The sequence below is a fragment of the Cryptomeria japonica genome, chromosome 7, assembly GCF_030272615.1.
Source record: "Cryptomeria japonica chromosome 7, Sugi_1.0, whole genome shotgun sequence".
Lineage (NCBI taxonomy): Eukaryota > Viridiplantae > Streptophyta > Pinopsida > Cupressales > Cupressaceae > Cryptomeria > Cryptomeria japonica.
Window position 1 is genome coordinate 3534781 of NC_081411.1, and position 6878 is coordinate 3541658.

A 6878-nucleotide genomic window follows, 5' to 3' on the forward strand; every position below is an offset into this window, starting at 1 on the left:
ATCTATTTTCTTAGTATCCACCTCAATCCCACGATGCGAAACTATGAATCCTAATAGTTTTCCACTATCCACACCAAAAACACATTTTCGAGGATTCAAGCACATGTGATATTTACGAATTCTTTCAAAGATTTGACGAAGGATTTTAATATGATCTATACGAAAAATGGATTTGGCTAAAACATCATCAACATAGTCTTCTAAAATCTTATGCATGTAATCGTGAAAGATAAGGGTCATCGCTCGTTGATAAGTTGTGCCGACATTTTTAAGTCCGAAAGGCATCATTATCCAACAAAACGTACCCCAAGGAGTGGTGAAAGCGGTTTTGAATTGATCTTGAGGGTTAATGAAAATTTGATTGTATCCTAAAAAACCATCCATGAAGGATAACAAGGCATGTCCTGCCGTAGAATCAACTATCATGTCAATGTTTGGAAGAGGGAAATCATCTTTTAAAGAAGCCTTATTTAAATCTCGGAAATCGGTACACATTCTTATTTTATTATCTGGTTTAGCCACAGCGACAATATTTGAAATCCATGGGGAATAGTCAATAGGGCGGATAAATCCAGCCTCCAATAATTTTTCAATCTTAGCCTTAACAAGCAGAGCCACCTTAGGATTCATTTTTCGAATCTTTTTTTTCACGGGCTTAGCATCAGGGACTAAGACAATATTATGGGTAACAATCTTAAGATCTATACCAGGCATGTCAGAGTATGTCCAAGCAAAGATCTCGGGGAATTCATGCAATAAATTATCATATTATTTTTGTTCCTCTTCATCCAGACATTTTCCAATTTTAATAACTTTTTCTTCATTGCAAGGATCCATCTTAACATCAGTGGTGTCACTTATGAGAAGATTACTTTGTTGAGGAGTATCCTTTAGCTGAGGGAATTCTTTCACAATCTCATCATTATCCGTCTCTTTTCCAAAATAGGCTTCAGTGTTCAAACAATAAGGGAGTCCCCTATTGTGATGATAACGAGGAAGAGTATCATATGCTCCTAAAAACTCAGCTAAAGCATCATCGGTAGGAAAAACATCCAAAGCACAAGCACATGAAGGATCTTCATCAATATACTTGGGGTGTTGCATTGATAGAGATGTAGAAATAGTATTAACACTAATACATGGTCTCCTAGAAGCCTTAGTGCGCTTACAGGGATTATAGCCAAGTCTAGAGGCATAATTGTGAAGATTATTCTCTAGAGGAACTTTTATCCCTTGTTTGTGAGCGCCACAACCATTTCCATGATACCCATGCTTAGCAAAAATGCGAAAACCACGACCATAACGATCAGCCATTTCAGAAAGAGAAGGTGGTTTTTCATAAGACAAAGAGTCAAACTCTTCAGAATTAGAGGTGTGAGGAGAAGAAGTTTGAGAAGCGGCCACAAAGTTATTACTCATAGGCTCAGGTAATGTTGATTGATTTTTAGCTTCTTCCTTCTTTTCAGCTTTAAGCTCTCTAGAAGGAACCTTATATTCACCCACAAAGGTAGGGTTAAAATCAAGAGATCCCCAATCATCGTCTGCGAGAATCTTCTCAGGATCAAAGTCCTTCTTATGTGTAGTTTCAAATCGAGAAGAGTCTTCTTCAGGAGCTTCAGACTCATCCAAAGAATTTTGATCATCAGAGAGCAAGGATTCACCGATAGGTATCTTGCTTAAAGAGTCATCACTAGACGAGGATGGCTTAGAAGAACCCCCTTTGGAAGTGGATGTTTGCAAACAAGCTTGAAAATTAGTATCACCTATCAAGGTATATGTCTTATTGTTATAGATAAATTTAACTTGTCTATGCAATGTAGAGGGGATAGCCTTCATACTGTGAATCCAAGGTCTCCCTAATAGCAAGTTGTATGTTAGATTTCCCGACATAACATGGATAGGAGTAGGCAAAGTAACAGGCCCCACTGTGAGGGGTAAGGTGATAATACCTAATGAAGTCTTAGCCACATTGTCAAAGCCTCGAATAGGATGAGAGTCAGGCTCAATTAGGGATGTATCCACATTCATCTTATGCAAAAGATTAATCCTACACACATTGAGACCAGAGCCATTATCTACTAGTGTTCATCTTATAGCAGTGTCTTTCATGATAACCACAATCATCAAGGGATCATACTGATGTTGAATTTCACTAGTAGGCAACTCATCTTGGGTAAACACAATTTGAGCTTTAGGATTCATCACAGAGTTAACCAAAGATGCTATATTACTAGATGCGTTCGGTGGAGGAACATTCAAATCTTTCAAAGCATCTTGTAACATTCCGTGATGAGTAGAAGAAGTTTGAATCAAATCCCAAAGGGATATCTTAGCAGGGGTAGCCTTAAGTTGTTCTATAAGATCATATTCCTTACTAAGAACTTGTGAAATACGTGGAGCTTGCGGAAGAATTGGTTGAGGATTCGGAAGAGAAACTGGAATAACAGGAGGAGGACTAGGCTGCCTATTATTTCTGGTATGATAAGTATGGGCAACCGCGTGATAACTCTCTCTAGTTAATTGCTTGGCATAATTATAAGGACTTATAGGTTTTCTTCCTTGCACAGTGATGATAGGTTTATTTGGAGTAATAAAGGAATCATACCCTCCTTGGACAGTAAGGAGAGGTGATTAGGAACTTGAAAGGTGGGAGAAGGACAAGCACCTTGGACTTCAAAGAGAGGCTTGTTATGCTCATTCAAGTTTATCATGTTAACCAATTTAGAAGTTTTGTTCTTGTTTAGAGATTTTGATAAAGCCACAAAGTCATCAAGAGCATCATCCAACAAAGCATGATCATATCTATTAAAAGGTTTATCTTTTGATTCAAAAGGAGACATCTCATCATAGAGGGGATTATTGAAAACAACCATGTTACTAGATTTAGTGGAAGAGTTGATAGGAATGTACCCTTGAGAGGAATCATTCAACTTATCTTTCTCATCACAACGAAATGGCATAGTAACAAGGTTTATGAGTTTTTGGTAAAATGAAGGTTTAGCATCTTTAGGGTTCAAAAACTCATCTAAAGCTTCATCTAATTCATCTTGGCTATACTCATAATAATCATCATAAACATGAACATTTTGCAAATAAAAGTCTGACATTTTGAAATAAAAGTTGCATGAAATTTAAACACACAATGCAAAGAAACACACTCCTTTTTTTTTTCTTTCTAATAAAAATGAAATGAAAACACACTAAATCTAGATCTAGATCTAACAAATGCAATGCAAGAGGAAGCAATGATAGATTCACGTCGGGTTCACCAAAATGTGTGGGGGAAAAAGCGAGACTAGGTTAACCTATCCTAATCCTACCTCTTATCACACATTACGGAATACGAAAGAGCCTAGAGGTATCGCACAATTGGCTACTTCTTTTTGGTGAAAGAGAGAGCCATGGGCTACCTATTAGGGTTTCTATTCCTTTGTTGTAATTGAAAGGTAAGATTATGCAAGTCCAATTCCTAACCCTAAAATGCAAGTATGAACTAATAACAAGATTGCAGAATTGAACTTAAACAATGGAAAGCTGTAAATACAAAGATAAGAAAAGAATGCAAATGCGTACCCGGAGTCAAAATCTGAGTGGAAATGTTCGGGATGGGGGCGCGGGCGCCACTGTCCTGATTCTGCACCTAAAACTGCTGTTTTGCACTCTGGAAAACTGTCTGAAATGCTGTCTATCAGGAGGACCAGGGCGCCCAGCGCCTCTGTCCAAGGGACCAGGGCACCCAGCGCCCCTGTCCCGGCAGGACCAGGGCGCCCCACACCCCTGTCCTGGTCTTTTGCCCTGCAATTTGGTGTGGGGTGCTGTCTCGACTTGCTTTTCCCGGATCTGCAACCTGCGGCGTCGTCCGAGTCCCGAAACCTGCACTTATATCTGAAAAAGGTGTTTGGGCAGCTATATAGGGTTTTACCTTAGTCAAACCCCCGCTTTGGTGATTTCCACCTCCATGAATAGCCAAGTTGTATTGTAAAAGTAATGTGTGTGCAGACCTTGTGTGTGTGCAATATCTAAAATGCAAGTAAGCAAACTAGAGCAACCTAGGAAGTAAACCCTAATTGCTTGTAGATGATAATGTAAATGCTCTAAATCAAGATGCAAAGTGATCTAAAGCATGAATGTAAGTGATATAATGAAGCTTATGTAAAGACATGAAAACAACATGAAATCATACCCAACCCCAAGGGAGGGGTACAAGCCAATCTTCAGTTGGTGATCCCTTATTGCTCTTCAATGCCTTCAAAGCCCTAAGTGAATGAATGGATTTGATGAATGCTTGGAGGATGAATGTTGAAAGTGGTTGAAGTCTTCAAAGATCTGCTCTTTTGCTGCATATGAGGTTCCTGAAAACAAAAATCGGATCCCTTCAAATGAAGAAAGAGAGCTCTTATGTATGAAACCCTAGGTCTTAATTCCGACTTTTGGCCGACCTAGAGATTGAATATCCCGCCAATTTCTTGGGGTTAAGCTTTATTTTATGATTGGATCACGCTCCTAAAATTTTGGGAAAAATGTCCAGGACCATGTGCACTCCGGGCGCCACGGTCCCGACAACTTTTCACCAAATTTTCAGGGCCGTCAGATATGATGATTTTAGAGAGAATCCCGAAGTTACAGGTGATTTCGAGATGTTTTGACCCTCGAAATCAAGCCCCCAAGCTTAGAATAGGGCCTAATTAGGGTTTTTGATTAGATGATGTATTGGAGGAATAAAATGAAAGGGGCACGCTTTAATGAAAGGGCCCGACTTTATGATGTGGAAAATGATGAAATAGAACCTTTAGACCTAATTAATTTGATTAATTAAGTGCTAAAGGAGAAATGCAATGCAAAATGCAACTGCGCCAAGGCGGGTGCTAAACTAGGTGTGAAATTGTACTGCTTTAGCAAGTGCGTACAATTTATGACGTTACAATATATAAATGTATATATATATATACATATATATGTATATATATATACATATATTTACATATGTATATGTATATATACATATATATACATATCTATATATGTATATATACATATATGTATATGTATGTATCTATATATATATGTATATATGTATATATATACATACATATATATAATGATCTCGTTGGTTGACTTACCTGAAAGCATGTTGTGTCGCAATTCAGGTTTCTCTATAACATTTCAATGGATCACTGGCCTTGCCAAAGTCACCTGTCCAGAGATCAATAATTGTTTATCAGAAGAGTAACAGGGTTTATTGGTTGGGGACTCGTCCAACCTTCATCTGGAAATGCATGGCTATGTTGCCATAGTCTCTACCAGCATTCACCCTCTTGTGTTTTGAACCCCCAGCCCTTGACATAGCCTTATAATAGTAGGGGAGATTGGATCCCGAACATATACATATAAATATATATATACATATACATATATATCTATATAAATATACATACATACATACATACATATATATATACATACATACATATGTGAATATATACATATGTATGTATACATACATATGCATGTATATATATACATGTATACATGTATATGTATACATGTATATATATACATGTATACATGTATATACATATATACCTATATATGTATACATATATGTATACACACACACATATATATGTGTGTGTGTATACATATATATGTATATACATATATACATGTATATACATATATACATGTATATACATATATACATGTATATACATATATACATATATATACACATATACATATATATAAACACACACATATATGTGTGTGTGTATACACACACACACACATAGATATATATAGTGTACACACACACACACACACACACACACATATATATATATATATATGTATATATATACATATATGTATATGTATATGTATACATATACATATACATATACATATATGTATATGTATACATATACATATATATATATGTATATGTATATATATATGTATAGATATATGTATATATGTATATATATATGTATAGATATACATATATATATACATATACATATATATATATGTATATGTATATATGTATATGTATACATATATGTATATGTATACATATACATATACATATATATATGTATACTATATATATATATATGTATATGTATACATATACATATATGTATATATATATATATATATACATATATATATGTATATATATATATGTTATATATGTATATTTATGTATATATGTGTATGTGTATGTTAATGTGTGTGTGTGTGTGTGTGTGTGTGTGTGTGTGTGTGTAGCCTCAAAACCTAAATAACTATATATAATAAATATAATATGACTTAATTAGGAGTTCAGGTAGCCACTAGCTAACTACTCATTGTTGGTAATATTACATCATTCCAATAGTAAAATAAATCTGAATTAGTGTTTTTATTTGAGTTATTTAAACAACTCATAGATATAGGGGAATGATTATCAGAGGTATAAGAATCCTCTTATAATATAAGATATTTCTTTCCTCTACATGTAATATTGAATGAAAATCATATCAAAAGTATTTGCTTTGTAATATTATTCAATATTTTATAATATTTTTGGATATTTATTATTTAGTATGAGATCATATTGGAGGAGAAATTAAATTGAAATCTTCCTAAAATTGTGGGCCTATTTTATTTAAGGAAAATTAATCCAACAAGATAGAAGGAAATTTCACTAGGTTTGAGTTCCTTTCTAGGAGTAGATTAGTAGTGTGAAGATTAAGGATTTTAACATATTTGGGATGTGGTGACTACAAAATAAAGAAGATATTCGAATGAGACATCATAGTATTGTTATTTCTCATATAGTTATTCCTCATCTTACTTCTATTGTCATCAACCTTGTGACCAAATCTATTGCAATG